The sequence below is a fragment of the Danio rerio genome, chromosome 1, assembly GCF_052040795.2.
Source record: "Danio rerio strain M-AB ecotype USA chromosome 1, GRCz13ab, whole genome shotgun sequence".
Taxonomy (NCBI): Eukaryota; Metazoa; Chordata; class Actinopteri; order Cypriniformes; family Danionidae; genus Danio; species Danio rerio.
In genome coordinates, this window is record NC_141021.1 from 57,080,051 (window position 1) to 57,097,628 (window position 17,578).

General features: G+C 36.7%; 1 long non-coding RNA gene across 1 annotated transcript; it reads right to left on the reverse strand.

The window, feature by feature from the left end:
• Nucleotides 1-278: 278 nt before the first annotated feature.
• LOC147847022 (uncharacterized) lies at nucleotides 279-17,572 on the reverse strand. The gene is made up of 3 exons (XR_015477262.1): nucleotides 17,514-17,572; nucleotides 15,602-15,987; nucleotides 279-1,917 (listed from the first exon to the last, which is right to left on the reverse strand). It is a non-coding gene; the product is annotated as an uncharacterized LOC147847022 (long non-coding RNA).
• Nucleotides 17,573-17,578: the final 6 nt, after the last annotated feature.

Genomic DNA, 17,578 nt, shown 5'->3' on the forward strand with positions numbered 1-17,578 from the left:
TGGTTGCTATTGTATTGTTTTTTGGTTACTAGGCAGTTCTGGGAAGTTGTTAGAGTGTTTCTACAGTGTTTCTAGTGGACTGTATTCCTTCACTATTTGGTTTCTAGGGTGTTTTGGATAGTTGCTAGGGCATTGTTAGTTGGTTACTAGAATGTCATGAATAGTTGCTAGGGTGTAGCTAAGATGTTTTAGTGGTTTGTAGCGAATTGGCTCTCTGGTTGCTATGGTGGTTTTAGTTTTGCCATGGTGTTCTGGATGGTTGCTGTGATATTTTTTTTGGTTACTAGGCTGTTCTGGGAAGTTGCTAGGGTGTTTCTAAAGTGTTTTAGTGAATCGTAGACCTTCACTATTTGGTTTCTAGGGTGTTCTGTATGGTTGCTACGGCATTGTTAGGTGGTATCTAGGATGTCCTGTACAGTTGCTAGAGTGTTGTTGTTATGATGTTTGTAAGTGGTTTGTAGTGAATTGGCTATGCTATAGCAACTAGGGTGGTTTTAGTTTTGCCATGGTGTTCTGGATGGTTGCTATGACATTGCTTTTTGGTTAGTAGGTTGTTCTGGGAAGTTGCTAGGGTGTTTCTGCAGTGTTTATAGTGGATCGTAGACCCACTAGTCTGTGTCACAGTGAGTAAACAGTTAATCGTGTGTTTTACAGCTCGCTGATCTGATCCTGACATGATCTGGAGATTAGTTGGTCTCATCATCCCAAGACAAGGCCAAAATAAACCGATTTCAGGCTCAGCACGAGGAGTTCATTGACAGGGCGCAGGACGTTTCCATCCATCCATCCGTCCGTCTCTTCTCCCACCTGCTTTGTTTATTAAGTTAACCTTTCTTTATTACATTGATCTGTTTATTTTAGGCTCGTGTGCTCTGCCAGCCTCCACGTCAGCGGGAAGTGAATGTTGATGGAGTTTATTTGTGTTCTTGTGGAGATTTGTGTGGTGTATTTATTTGTTATTAGAATATATGTTTACAGGGCTGAACTTAGACATATAAAAGTTTCTGTGAATTTTTGCAGAGTTTCCTCAAGATATGATTCTTCAGAATATGAATTGTTTTCACCATTGACAATAATGTGCATATTAAAATTATTTCTGCAGGATCATGACACTCGAAACTGGAATATCGATGCTATGAATTAAACTTTTAAATTAAATTTATATTATATTACGGTATAAATGCATTTCATACATAATAAAAAAGCATCAGAAAGAACATCTCCAGCATAAGAACATTACTGACCGAAAGTCACGGTAAGATTCCCAGAGGAAGATGATGAGGCAAGATTTGCGGGTCAAAATAAAGTAAGAAAACAAAATAATAAAACAAAAAATGTATCCAAAGAATAACAAAATAAGGGTCCAGCGGAGCAGTATTGATTTTTCCCCCCTCAAGACTGATGCAATCTCACATATTCCTCAGAAAGACAGAAAACTCCACTAGGATTGAAGCAAATGCCATTCACACTCTGATTGCTGGATGATTCATATTCCATGGCATTTACATGATTCTCAGAGGTATAAGGTTCAATCAGGAAACAAAATTTAGAAAAATGCTTTTAAAAAGTACCAGATTAGAACTATTCAGCTAGTAACATTAGCAGAACAATTTTGGTGCCAAATAGAAGTCTTTTTATAAGGTTCCATATATATAATTATCTTCATACTGCTCTATGATATCTTTAAGTCTATTATTATGTGTGTACTTTAGTGTAACTTAGTTTGACTTTTAATGAGCATGCTGTCAAACAGCTGAAATACACAGTTGAGTTGAATGATGAAGGCCAAAAGTGGAAAAATGAGTAATATGTGAATACCTGGTATGGTGATAGTTATATAAAACTCTTGAATAGGCATCTCTATTAATTACCTGGCATCCTCAACTGATCCGAGCAGGTCACATGTGTTCTGTTAAACTAAAAACAGAAAAAGACATAATTGGTAGGAAACCAGGTACAATTTAAAAGTTAAAATATAAAAAAGTTATAACTGACCTGCATAGAAAATGCTGACAGTTTATGTAGTTAATGGTTGAGCTAATGAGTAAATGAGAAAATGAGTACTAGTAATAGGATCTTTTAACAGTTACAGAAAGAGGTGGGAAATAAAGAACCCCACAAGAAAGCAATTCAGCATAAAAGGTTTATTTAGTTCTAACTCTAGTATGGTCGAAAGCATCTTAAAAGAACCGTCTTTTTTCTATGTTACTTTATGGTTGAAATTCAGATATTCAGCAATGAGCTGCTTTGTCAGTTACAGATTTAAAAAACAAAAAGGCAGGGAAAAACAAAATTTTTAAACACAAAGAACATGTTCCTTTATGATTATATCATTTTAATTGGAATTACTATGTACAAAGAACATCGAAAGAGCCATCCTTTTATTTGAAGGTTGAGCTCTAAAAAATGAATGAGCTGCAGCTTTGTCAGTACAGATTTGAAAAACAAAGAAATAAAGAACCCTAAACTGTAAACACTGTACAAGAACAGTGTCAGCATAAAAGGGTTTTCCAGGAATATATAGTTCTAAGGAGAACGGTTTTGTGTAAAGGACCTTGAAAAATTATTTTTTTAATGACTGTAGTTTAAAAAAAAGTTGAACTTGAGAAATTCAGTAAAAAGTGTTTTTGTCAAGAACAGATATGCAAAACAAAAAAGTATAAAAAAAAAGAACCCTAAACTTTAACCACAAAGAACCATGTTCCTTTATGATGATATCATTTTAACTGGAACTGTTCATTTACAGTACAATTCAAAGAACCATCTTTTTAGTTTTTGCTCTATAAAATGAATAAGCTGCTTCGTCAGTTATAGGCTTAAAAAAACAAAAAGGTAAAAAAATAAAGAACCCAAAACTGTACACACACAAAAAACATGTCAGTATAAATGTTTTTTTCAGGGATATATAACTGTATAGAACTGCTATAAGTAAAGAACGCTGAAAAATAAAAAAAATTTGACTGTAGTCTAAAAAAGCTGAGCTTCTGAAAATCAGTAATAAGCTGCTTTGCCAGTTACAGATTTGAAAAACAAAAAGATTAGAAAAATAACTCAAAACGTAAGAGAAAAGATGTTCTTTTATGCTGATATCATTCTAATTGAAACTGTTACTAAGTTCAAAGAACATTGAAAGAACCTCCTTTTTATTTGAAGGTTGAGCTCCAGAAAATGAATGAGCTGCAGCTTTGTCAGTTAAGATTTGAAAACAAAAAGGCGGGAAATAAAGAACCCTATGTAGAGATATGTCAGCATAAAAGGTTTTCCGAGGAATATATAGTTCTAAAGAAAACTGTTTTGTGTAAAGGAAATCACCAAGCAACCCCACCCTCATTGTCCCGCAACCCCATGGGGGGTCCCGACCCCCACTTTGAGAACCATTACAATAGAACACCAAATACAGGCCAAAAATCTGCAGCAACTGTGTGATGCATGTCAATACGGACCAAAATATCTGAGGAATATTTCCAGTACCTTTTTGAATCTCTGCCACAAAGGATTAAGGCAGTTCTGAAGGCAAAGGGGGTCCAACCCGGTACTAGTAAGTTGTACCTAATAGTGTAATTTCAAATAGATTAAATGTGCAAAGTACCTTGATATCATATCATGCTGTAGTCAAAAAAAAGTGTTTGAGCTTCAGAAATTCAGTAACAGGCTTTATCAGCTACAGATTTGAAAAACAAAAAGGCGGGAAATAAAGAACTCATGCAGCTAACCATAAAAGAGTTCTTCAAGATGAAACGGCTATAAACAGAGCTGTTACTCTGTGAAGAATCTTTAAAAAAAAGCTTTTCGCTTGTCACCATTTGTGCTCCCATCACGAGAAGAACCATCAGACCCTCTTAAACGCCAAACATCAGCCAACACTGCTTTACTAATGTGAAGTGAGAGGATCATGTGTGTCAAGGCTCATCATTTCACTGACTCAGAAACTCTCAGAGTCGGAGTTTAGCTCACCAGCGCTGTCAACCGCATGAACCCATTGCTGACCTCAGACCAGTGAGCAGGTGAGCTCGGCAACAATACTGAAGAGATTAGAAGAGATGGACTCGACTTGTACATAAAAGCTGTGCTGGTCATATATTGCCCAGAGGAGAAATTTCACAGCAAATTGGCAGCACTCTTTGAAAGCAGTGAGAGCGCTGACATTCATTTGAAATTTCACCACTTTTATGTAGGAGCAGAAAACCTCATATTAGATGACAGTGTATGCTTGGAAATGGAAATGTCACGCTTCTTTATTTTTGCACTCAGAATGCTACATTGCTGCTCCAAATGTGATTAAAATTGCTCCGTTGAGTGAATAAAGCAGTTACTCGCTATTAGGCTGAAATATTATCACAGACTGAAGCATAATACATTGATTAAATCAGCTTTTTTTAATCTGAAGTTGCATGAGTGAATGTCTGAGCTCAGAGACGGTCACAAAACATCACTGAAAAGTCATAATTAAGTTTTTAATATTCACTAAATTGCTATTTAAACTGATATAATATTAATTATAGTTTATTAGCATTTAGATTTTCTGTTCTGGGTGAAGGGCAGTGCAGTGGATAGCGCTGTTGCCTCACAGCATGAAGGTTGCTGATTTGAGCCCTGGCTGGGCCAGTAACCATTTCTGTGTGGAGTTTGCATGTTCTCCCCGTGTTGGCTCGGGTTTCCTCCGGGTGCTTCGGTTGGGTAAAATAAGTATCTATAGTGTATACACTATTATCTATAGTGTGTGTGTGTGAATGAGAATGTATGGGTGTTTCCCAGTAATGGGTTGCAGCTGGAAGGGCATCCACTGCATGAAACATATGCTGGAATAGTTGGCGGTTCATTCTGCTGTGGCAATCCCTCATAAATAAGGGACGACGCTGAAGGTAAATCAGTGAATACAGGACTATTTCTGTTCTCTATTAAATCTTTGTAGTTTTGGTTGTGCTATTTCTTTAAAATTGTTTTAATTCATAATTTTTAGTGATATATATTTTAGTATGATGATAAATTATAAAAGAATTTGAAATATTTCCATAGCAACTTAAACATTAGCTTAAATATGTTTGTTCTTTTGTTTTAGTTTTTTTTATTTGATGCAATTTTATCTCATTTAATAACTTAATGCCAAATGCACAATAAATATATAAACTAATGAATTGCATACCATTTGGCATATTTATTTATTATAAATAAATAGCAAAAATTGTATTAAAAATGTTTTATATTTAAGAAGTTCAGTTTTATAGGGTAAAATAAAATAATAATAACATCATGGTTTGCGTGTATACTGCTAAAACCAACACAGACTCATTGTGAAAACGTAGCCCTGTGTACATTTCTGGAGATCGCGAAATATGTAGCCAGAGGTACGTATGGCTGTATTCAGTCTTTAAAACGAACGCTACAGGGTGGTATGATGCCATTGCTTTTCGTGGTTACAAGCTGGCTACTTTCCTTCGTATAAACAGTTTTCCCACTGTTTGTCCAGTAGCTTGCCATGTACGCCTGTGGACTTGTGACAAGGTACCGAATTAACCACAATGACCAGGTTTGAGTCCGATGAAGAACGATTCTAGACAGCTAACAAAAGCCAAAAAATAAAATAAACAATTAAATAATGGGGTGAGAATGTGGTAAAACCTGAAAACATAGTAAAAATCAGCCGGCGGCAAGGGCTTTTCTTTTTCTGGATAGCTTTTGAAAACACTGTTGGTCGGGTTTAGGGAAGGAGGGAGGGTGGCTCAGTCGATCAGTTGGTCAGTCAACAGCCACTTCTGCTAGATTTAGAGAACAGCAGGTGCGAATAGCCCTCGCGAGAAAAATTTGAGATCTGAAAAAGCGTACACAGCGGCCTCTGGTGGTCACGAAAACAAAAACTGCAAAAAAAAAAAAAACAACTTAGCTCCTGGAATGTATTTGGCGCTCACTAGAAATATATACAGAGGTACGTTTTCAGAATGAGCCTGGGTTGGCTAAAACAGTGTTTTCTAGATTTCTACATCTGAAATATTAAATAATTCCAATTGACTTTAATGTTTCTGCTCAAATTAAAAACTTTTAAAACTATTTAAATAAAAAAACTACTCAAATATGAAAGGAACCTTGCACCACAGGGTCTCTGTACACTTTAGTCATGCTTAAACTACAGCCAACCACAGCAAATCAATACCAATTATTAAAACAGCAGAGTAGAAATGAGCCTTCAGTCAGATGAAAGTTGCATGATATATATTTGTTTTGCAGATTGCATTGGATGTTTTTGACTCCATTATATTTCATTTGTAAATTTGCAGCAGCTCAAGCTGTCCGTTTCACTACTTTTCCATTGATGTTGTCGTCTGATCCTCTGTCTAATTACATACACTATATTTGTGCTTGAGAGAACTGCAGCAGCACTTGTTTAATGATAAATATCTTGAGACCAAAACCCAGAGCAGCATTTAATTTCACTGCTTAGATTGAGGTGAAACCACACAATATCAGTGCTATTGAGGCTACAACATGAGATGAGGTTGATTATATGACATTATATAAGACCTGTAAGCCTTTCATTGCTATAGCTTGAACAGAAGATTCCATTAATAATTCAGAAAGTGCATCATAACAAACTGTATTGAATTTCTCCATCTCTACCCAAAAGCAGATAAACTACATTAACCTTCTACGACACGGTCCAGGTAAATGAATAGTGACAGCAAGCGCTGCGACTTCTTATGAGTTTTCGACTGAATGTCTATTGCGTGAGGAAAAACACTGCAGAAATGTTTTGACTGTTTACACAGCTAACAGGGAACATTCTCAGAACATTCCTTAACGTTTCTTAACATTCATTCATTTATTCATTTTCTTGTCGGCTTAGTCCCTTTATTAATTCGAGGTCGCCACAGCGGAAGGAACTGCCAACGTATCCAGCAACTTTTTACGCAGCGACCCAGCAACCTTCTTGCTGCGAGGCGACAGCACTACCTACACTGCTTCGCCCCCAAATAGAATCTTATAATAAGAAAATAACAGTTTGCAACATCAAACAGTGAAACGAGCAGTTTTTAATGTCTAAAAATGAATGGAAGTGAATGAGACCAGAAGTCTTGAGCCAAAAAGATTCAAATGGCTGCACCCGCTCATTGGCTAAGAATAAGGAGAACATTTGGCAAGCCTTCTTAGCACATTCAGGGCTCAACAATAAGGACTGCCCGATGGCCCGGGGCCAGCGTGTGAAATGCTTGGGACAGTAGACAGGATTGTCACTGGCTCGATTGGGCCACTGATGCCCTGTCACTAAAGTTTAATTTGCCTGTGACTATTTGTCAATTGCTTGCAAATACAGTCTTAGAATAAAAAAACAGTTTGTGTTTTTAAGCCTTCAAATGCTCCCTCTCTTTTTATCTGGTTTGATGTTGTAAGCATGGTATTTTTTCCCGTAACAACCAGTAGAGTGAAGAGACAGCAACATCAAATGATGATGCTAAAGAAAAAAAATTGTTTCTAAGGTCTTGAAAGCAGACATTTATGAGGGTACACCACGACTAAAAAAATGAAGAGATGTTTTGTACAGTTTGCCGTCAGTTTGGTAGGTCAGCCATCTTTTGTTTTGCAATAAAATACCTGTGCATTTTGCTACTTTTGTTTCTAAAACACTTAGAATTTTGCTCATTATACATTTATTAACATTTTTTAAATATTTAAATTCTAGATATACAAACATTTTGACACATTTTTCTTTTTTTAATTTGTGGCTAAGAAATAGCTATTAACTTTTTTTTTTTTTTTTTTGGTAGGGACTGTGAAAATATTGGCAGGGCAAGTAAAAATCTGAACCACTGGTCCGATCGGGCTAGTAGAAAAAATCCTTAGCGTTGAACCCTGACATTAATACAAAGTGAATGTAATGTTCTAACAACATTTAAAGCATTTTGAATAAAATAATTCAAATATATATTGATCCATTCTGCCTTGTATCAATGGTTCAGGCTGATGGTGGTGGTGTAAAGGTGTGAGAGATATTTTCTTGGCACACTTTAGTACCAATTGTGCATCATGTCTTGAACATGACAATGAGTTCACTGTACTCAAATGGCCACAACAGTCACTAGACTTCAACCCAATAGAGCAGGGGTTCCCAAACTTTTCAGCCCGCGACCCCCAAAATGACAATGCCAGTGACTCACGACCCCAAATATCCTCTGAAGTGGTTATAAATACAGAAACCTTGCATACAATGGCGCACACACACCAATGGACCCAAGTCTATTCTTTGTTTAATGTTTTTAATGCATGTCAGTGCTATAAATGGGCCAGAAAGTTTAACCTGGTGTTATGAAATCAATCTGCTGCATCTGATGCTACTGCTGTGTCTTTAATATAATGCAATTACCCCAGGGGTTGCAATCTAACAGAACTAGTAACTATAAACAACAATTTTTTCTCTTCAGTAGGTTATGGATAAAATATGGTCATTTTTATAGTTTAATAAAGATGAATAGATTTTTGGAAATCACCAGGCGACCCCCCTTTAGTGTCCCGCGACCCCTTGAGGGGTCCCGACCCCCACTTTGAGAACCATTGCAATAGAGCACCTTTCACTGCAAAAAAATGATTTTCTTAGTTAGATTTTTTTGTCTTGTTTCTTGTCCAAATATCTAAAAGTTTTTAAAAGAAGCATTTTCTAGACAAGCAAAACATATTGTCTTGTTTTAAGAAATAATATGCCAAAATTAAGTTTTTCCTTAAATCAAGCAAAATAATCTGCCAATCAAATATCGAAAAACAAGATTATTTTGCTTTCCCCATTGGCAGATAATTTTGCTTGATTTAAAGAAAAACAAGACAATATGTTTTGCTTGTTTTGCTTGTCTAGAAAATGCTTCTTGATTTAAGAACTTTTAGATATTTGGACTAGAAACAAGAAAAAAAATCTAATTAAGAAAAGCATTTTTTGCAGTGTTGGGATGTGGTGGAACACATCATGCATGTGCAGCCGACAAATCTGCAACAACTGCAGTGATGCTATCATGTCAATATGGAGCAAAATCTCTGAGGAATATTTCCATTACCTTGTTGAATCTATGCCATGAAGGATAAAGGCAGTTCTGAAGGAGGTCCAACTCGGTACTAATAAGGTGTACTTAATAAAGTGGCCGGTGAGTGTATAACTTAAGAGGAACATTAAGGGAATGTTTTTAGAACCTACTATTGTTGGCCGTGTACGTATTGAACTACCGTGTGTGGGACGGTCATAAAAGCTCACTTCAGGCTGTTCTTCTGTTTGCAGAGTGGAATTTTCCATGCTAATTAAGCGAATTACAGAGAAACAGAGACAGATCAGCGGTGATTTAGTGTAAACACACCACCAGTCTGAACATACACCGACTCAATTCACTCACAAACTCAATATATGTGTGCACTGCAGATATTATTATACGCTTATCACAGAGGTCACTTCGCGCGCTAAACATGACGTACAGCAGCAGAGAACTCGTCATGAACCCTTCATCTGTCTTTTTTTACTGTCTGTGCTTCTACGACCTGCTGTCTTTACATCGTGTTTCACTCACTAGATTTATCTGTGACACTTTTATGTTTGTAAAAGTCGTCTACTGAGTAATAACAGCTTTGGAAACGAGACGAAAAGCACCTGGTCCGGTTAATAATAAGAGTAAGTGTGTGTTGTGTCCAGTAGGGGACGCTGTCAGCAGATGTACAGCGGTTAAGGGGCATTTGAGATGGTTTTACTCTCATCAATATAAGTGGATTTGTTCGATATATCAAAAACTATCGCTAAAAGTTAAGTAAAAATTAATTATCTGTATGTTTGTGAAAACATTTAAGTCAAAACTTAAACCCACAAATGACAAAATAGAAGAAAAATACATTTTATATACATTAAATTAAATTTTCTGAGCAAGTTAAATACTAATTATGCATATATTATGACATAAAACACACATTTTAATTTCCTCTAATATTTAAATACACATTTAAATGAAAACTATATACTGCATATACATTTTTTTCAGATGGAAAGTCTCTAAATCTGACATTATTTTCTTTCAAATAAGCCTTTTTATCAGGGGTCTAGGTTCAGTAATTGCACTTTAATGGCGTGAATATAAAAAGGGCATTTCAATAACTGACTAATAACCTTTTATAGCGATTAAAGTGCAATTACCAAACATAAGGGCCTGATTAAATTGCCCATTTAATAGAAAAAAAAAAACACGTCAGAGGTTTTTTAATCGAAAATCTCTCTCTCTCACACACACACACACACACACACACACACACAAAACGACTCACTGCAATGCTAATATTTGTCAAGCAGTAATACGAGAGGATAAGTTCTGTCAAATTTCTGCAGTGCATTATCGTGAATCTGATTTCGTTCAGCGTGACGGTGTGCTTCTGAGATTTGTAGCCTATAAATAAATACTCAGTGATGTGGTGATTACTGGAGCAGAATCCGGCCTGTCAGAGGCGTCTAGGAAAGCCGGCGATAAAGCAGGGAGACACGGCAGATTTGCAGGAACACATGTGGATTCTGCTTAATCAATATCTGTAATTATCCCACTGTGTACTTGTCAGGTTCAAAGCTGCCTCATGCATGAATGAAGGTGACTTCAATTGATCCCGATGTGTGTGTGTTTGTTTTTTGGTTCTCTAAGCAGTAAACACCCCAATTTAGGCCTATGTACTTAAAAAATTAGCCCTTCTGTTTTACATTGAGACTATGTGTTGACTGAGAAATACTAAATCAGATGGCTTATATGCTTTCAAGTTATAATAAGTTTTTAAAGTGACCCTTATTATGATTTTTTGGTGTCTAGCTCTTTGAGAATGCGAAAGATCTGAAGAGTCTCAAAGTACAGAGAAATTAAGATTCAGGCTGCGTCCGAAACCGCATACTTCCATACTATATAGTACGCCAAAATTAGTATGCGAGCCGAGTAGTATGTCCGAATTCATAGAATTCGAAAATCAGTATGCGAGAAGTACCCGGATGACTTACAACTTCTGGCGAGAATCCGGAGTGCGCATCCCATGCATGCTACGCTATCCCATGATGCCCCGCGAACGAATTCATGAATGGAAGTAAAGCAACGCAACTGATGCAGGTAGGTCACGTGACCATGACAAAATGGCGGATGTAGTACGTCCGAAATCCATTCATACTTTTCACATTCATACTGTATAGGATGTACTTTTCTAATGGCCGAGTAGTACGTTTAAATTCAAATGCAGTACCTACTGTGTAGTAGGCAGTTTCAGACGTAGCCATTGTCTCATTACATAATATGGTAAAAACTTTGATTCATATGGTAAAATCGACTGCATCATGTTCGTATTACTGTATTAACAAATACTGCGGAAGCACCATGGTTTAGATTTGCAATATAATAATAGATATGTTAATTGACATTGGTGTAAACCAATCACCACAGAGTAGGACCATCAGACCAATCAGAGCAGAGTAAGCTCTCTGAAAATTTGGGTTTGAAGAGACTGGCATTTGATATGTGAACTGAAATTTGGTGTCAACCAATCACTAAAGAGTAGGGCCATCTGACCAATCAGAGCAGAGTGGGCTCTCTGAAAGGCGGGGTTTAGAGAGACTGGCATTTAATATGGTAATTGACATTTGGTGTCAGCCAATCACAAAAGAAGGCATTTCAGTTGATAATTGACATTTGATGTCGACTAATCACAATGGAGTAGAGCCATCTGACCAATCAGAGCAGAGTAGACTCTCTGAAAGGCGGGGTTTGAAGTGACTGGCATTGATATGGTCGTTGAAATTTGTTGTTAACCAATCATTAAAGAGTAGGCTCTCTGAAAGGCGGGGTTTAGAGAGACTGTCATTTAATATGGTAATTGACATGTATGGTAATTGATATGGTAATCACAAAAGAAAGCATTTTATATAGTAATTGACATTTGGTGTCGACTAATCACAACAGAGAAGAGCCATCCGACCAATCAGATCAGAGTAGGGTCCCTGAAAGGTGGGGTTTAGAGAGACTGGCATTGATATGGTCGTTGAAATATGTTGTCGACCAATCATTAAAGAGTAGGACCATCTAACCAATCACAGCAGACTAGGCTCCTGAAAGGCGGGGTTTATACAGACTGGCATTTGATATGATACCTGACATTTGGTGTCAGCCAATCAGAAAAGAAGGCATATGGTAATATGGTAATGGTAAAATATGGTAATTGGCATTTGTTGTCGACTAACCACAACAGAGTAGAGCCATCTGACCAATCAGAGCATAGTAGGCTCTTTAAAGGCATATGATTTAATAATTGACATTTGGTGTCAGCCAATCATAAAAGAATACATTTGATAGAATAATTAACATTTAGTGCTGACCAATCACAACAAAGTAGGGCCATCTGACCAATCAGAGCAGACTAGGCTTTCTGAAAGGTGGGGTTTAGAGAGACTGGCATTTGATATGGTAACTAACATTTGGTGTCACCCAATCACAACAGAGTAGAGCCAACTGACCAATCAGAGCAGAGTAGGCTCTCTGAAAGGCGGGGTTTAGAGAGACCAACTCCTTGAATGAACTGTGAGAAAGAGCTGATGCTAAAGAGGATATTATGAGCAAATTACACAGATTTTTTACCTAGTATGAATGTAAAACTGTAGGAGACCATGAAAACTAAATGAGGAACTTTTCAGATAGCATAATAGTGGCACTTTAAATTAAGCAGTATTTTGCAGGTCTGTAGTTTTATGTACTTGTTGAAGTTCCAGCAAGCAATTTAAGCTGTTTTACAATCTTTGCTATAATTACACATGCACTCCACTGATGAACTTCCAAGCTGTTAATGAAGCAGATTTTTTTCAGTTATGCAAATATGTAGTGCAATTACATTGCTAAACACACTCTATCTGCTATCTTGTTATTATTGCCATCATTTGTCCTGTGATTTACTAACAACAACAACAACAACAACAAAAATATTCAGCTCGGCCATGGTTGCACACTTCACAAATTTCAGCATTGTTAACTTAATGTGTTTAATGAAATCAGCATAGTCATGAGTTTAATTTACTCTTTTGCATGCTAATATAAAATCAAATCTAATCAAGTCACCATGGTTCATTTAAGATTTTCTTACATTTTGACATTATTCTTTGTGATGAGAATCTTGTAAATCATCAGAAATAATGGAAGTTACAAATGTAAAAGTTTGAAGACAATGAATTATGTGATTAACTGGCATGAAAATAATGTTTTAATCTTAACAGCTCTAAAAAATATCTATAAATGTTGGATGCTATAAGTCAACTTTTGTTTTTCACAAATGATGAAAGTTATTTGTATATTTAAGTCTCTGTTTAAGTGACTCTTCATCAGGTGATATCTAATAAAACCAAACCTGCTGTAATCTAGCTCTGAGAAGACAACAGTGTCTCCATTCGGCTTAAATTATTTCAGTGCTGGTTTAGTTTCATTCAACAACAACGTCAATATCAACAACATCAATTATGTAAGAGTTCAATTCAGGAAGTATGCATACTCTTTTCAAAGCTCAAAAATCATGCATAAACCCCATCATACATCATACAAAAATGATTTATTACAAAGTCCTTAGAGCTAGGTATTGATTCAGACACCCTAATTCAATCCGAGTCTGATTTAAAAAGCTCTCACTTTGGTTGCTTGTTCAATTAAATAAGACTTGATTTAATCAAAAATGTGATATGTTTTTTCGAAATCTAAACAGAGAATATCAATGTACAAATGACAAATTATCAAAAGAATATTATCTTTCACTCATTGTTCTTCCGCTTAGTTGCTTGTTTATCAAAGGTTGCCACAGTGGAATGAACCGCCAACTTTTCCAGCTTATGTTTTACACAGCAGATGCCCTTCCAGCTGCAACCCAGTGCTGGGAAACACCCATACACACTCGTTCACACACACTCAAACACTACGCCCAATTTAGCTTGTTCAAATCCCCTATAGCGCATGTTTGGACTGCATGGGAAACCAGAGCAAACAGAGGGAGAACATGCAAACTCCACAGAGGAATGCCAACTGACCCAGTCGGGACTTAAATCAGCGTCCCCTCAAAAGGTCATGACAATGTGTTTTTTTTTATGTGTGTGTTACATTAACTTTTTTTAATAAGTTAATAAGTATTAATATTTTTTTAATATACAAACTTTAACTTGACATTTCAAGCCGGTTTTATTGATTCAAGTTTTAATATTGAGTTTAATTTAAATAATAAGTTTTAATTTATTTTAAGGAAGAACTAAACTTGTTGTTATTACAATTAACAACTTAATTGTTTTATGTTCAATCCACTTAAATTTTGTTTAGTTAATGTAATTTCGTGTAATTTAATGTAATTTATTGCGTGTAACCCAGCATTTTTTTTACATTCTTTATTTTTTCTTCTGCTTAAGGCTCGTATACACCGGGACACTTTTTATTTGCGTTAATCGTCAACATTTTTCGAGACGATTTACAGGTTTCAAATTCAATCGATTTTCACTGGTGTTGAGCAGAAGAGTATACAGAATCACTCCTTGATGTTAGATGGCGCCACACAACTTAAATCTTATTCTGACACCCGCATGTAACACAGAGAAAGAAGACATGATTGTTGTTAAAGTTACTGCCGATGCGAACAAGCATGGATGGTTCAAGTAGCAGCTCCAGCTCTAGCGATGATAAAATGATTACTGTTCACCAGAGCAATAAGCAGCACCATGTTCATATCGCCTCTGGGCATCTTCTTCAATGTGTGCTTGCATTGACAGTGTTGCGCTTGAGCGCCTCCAAGTGCTGTTTACTGTAACTTCAGCAGCTCTGTGAACAAAAGTGCCAATCTGATTGGTGGAGAAGGTTTTGACGCGGTGCGTCAAACCAAAAAATGAGCACGAGGCGTTTCTTTAAAAATGCCGCTTTTCCACCTGCCATTTTGCACATGGTGTGCACGATCACATTGCCACCCTTTATTTAGCCACAAGGCGTTAAACGTCAACGGAAAATATGAGTAAAAAACGTCCCGTGTGAATGGGCCTTTAGTCCCTTTATTTATCAAGGGTCGTCACAGCGGAATGAACCGCCAATTTATCCAGCATATGTATAACACAGCGGATGCCCTTCCAGGAGCAACCCAGTACTGGGAAACACCCATACACTCTCACATTCACTCATACTCTACGGCCAATTTAGTTTATGCAATTCCCCTATAGCGCATGTGTTTGGACTGTGGGGGAAACCAGAACACCCGGAGGAAACCCACGCGTACGTGGGGTGCAGGCCTTTGCAGAGACCTTCAAACGGGCATGTGCAGGATAAAATTTTTTGAAGAGGGTGGGGGGGTTGGGGTTGTCGCGCTAGAACTGAAGAGCGGGAGGGGGGGATATGTCGCGCTCGAACTGAAGAGCTAGCCACTGATCCATTGTGTCATCCCATTTCTTTTACAGTGCAAAGTAATTTCTGACAAGATGTCTTCATTTCAGTGATATCTATCAGGTAAGTGGGAATAATTCTGAATGTCAGGTATTTAAAAAAATTATAATTTTCCCCAAGTGATGGCCCGATGAAAGACACCATCTGTTTGTGTGCGATTAACACCTGTGTTCTGTGTACAGTACCTCAACTCCGCGCATCCTCAAAGCACTTTTGTTGTATCCGTTTGCTTCATAATTATGGTAAAACCCGGCAGCTGTAGAAAAGATATGAGTCCAGGCGCTCTGCTTCCCCGCTGAGAACTGAATTATGTAATGAGATGCCACTGTCAGAGCGCTTCAGCGCAGTTGTCAGGCATGGAGGGAGACACCTGTGAGCCGTACGCCTCAACTTTGTCTCGCACCTTCTTCCTACAAGCTACTATATGCTTGTTAAAGGCACATCTACCTTCAGTTCACATCAGGATTCAAACCTTTCCGAGGTCTTCGTGAGAGTTGCACCATTCGTTTTAATGGATAAAGCTTATTGCAGGTGTCATGTTGGCACTCTTGAGGGGTGAATCTCAGAAAACCTGTCAAGAAAAGGTTGGAAATGAGAAATAAAATGTGCATGATTGATTTACGTGATTTATTTATTTGTTTTTTCACATCTGTCTTTGTAATTAGAAGCATATATTAATGTGATTTGCATACACACATTCAAGTTCATAAGAAAACATTGCTGTCATACTGTCACAATACTTTTTACATGACAATAATGTACTTAAATTAGGAATGTGAGTTTTAAAAAGTTTTGTTTACAGACAACAGTGTTGTAAAAAAGTTACCCGTCTACATGTATCTATAAAACTGACTAAATATACTGTATTCAATATGCCAGGCCAGTAGGTGGCGATATAATTTTGTAAAGATACAAAAGCATTAGTGCACATGCTCACCTGTAGTCCACCATATTGCTGTTTTAGTTGACTAGAGCTGCGTCACAAAAGGAACACTATATACTTAAGCACTTACTCAACAGCTTAGTACTGTATGTAGTGTTGTCCCAAACGGAACATTAATGATTTTGTACTATGCAGAAATTTAAACAGTTTCCCTGATGACGTTTGTCGGCTGCCAAGTTAGCGAAATAAATGACTAAACTACCAAATAATACCTGCCATGAGTGTAACTGCATTCACCACTGGGGGGCGCTTTAATTACTTTCTAGTAGCAGAATTTTGCTTTTAAAATCCAAAACAAACAAAGTAATCCAACATCGGTGCCTGAAAGCTACGTTCCTTCGACTATGTGAGCAAAGCAGCAGCCATTGAGTGCGTGAGGTGTGCAACATTTCACACTTCTTTATAACAGTTGAAAAAGTGCAACATCCGGGTATTTAAAGTGCACTATTCTTTTTAGAATTCCAGTGTGAATGCACTACTTACACTATTTATACTACCAAATAGCATAGAAAAGTGCATAAATATGCAATTTGGGACACACCTAAGATCTTGGACAAGGCTTTAGATTGAACAAAAAGTTCTGTTTTCAGGGCACCAAATCCTCTTGTCAAAAATTCAGGGTTTAGTTTAAAACTAGTATCACATAACCACAAATAAATTGTTCCCAAAACACTTTTTTTTTTTCCCCAAAAAAAGAAGTGTATTTTTATGCATTCACTTTCAAGCCGGTGGTGACTTTAATTTACATATCAAAAATATACGTTTGGGTTGTTTTTGCTAAACGGAATTTCACCAGATATTTAATTCATGTTTATTTCTTAATTAAGAAAGATTGTGTCACAACAGTTTTGCATAATGATTTGGAATAAATTAATTACTATCAAATCCAAATCTAGCATTCAGCAATCCAATAATAGAGTACTAAAAGCAAGAAAATGCTAATATTTCCTTCAGAAAGTGTAAAACATTATTTTGATATTTCAATAGCCTACATATGATATTTAATACATTTACACCAGTCACCATTCACACAAAAATTACACCCTTAAGCTATTAAAGATATTTAAAAACTGCATAAACACGTTGTGTAGCACATTACAAGTATTCTTATAAGCATTTTTTGTAGAATAACCAAAATTTTAACAACTACTCACAAAAATCCTGCCGTGAGACCGCCATTTTTGTTTACATTCGACGATATCAAGCGCACGACACCATA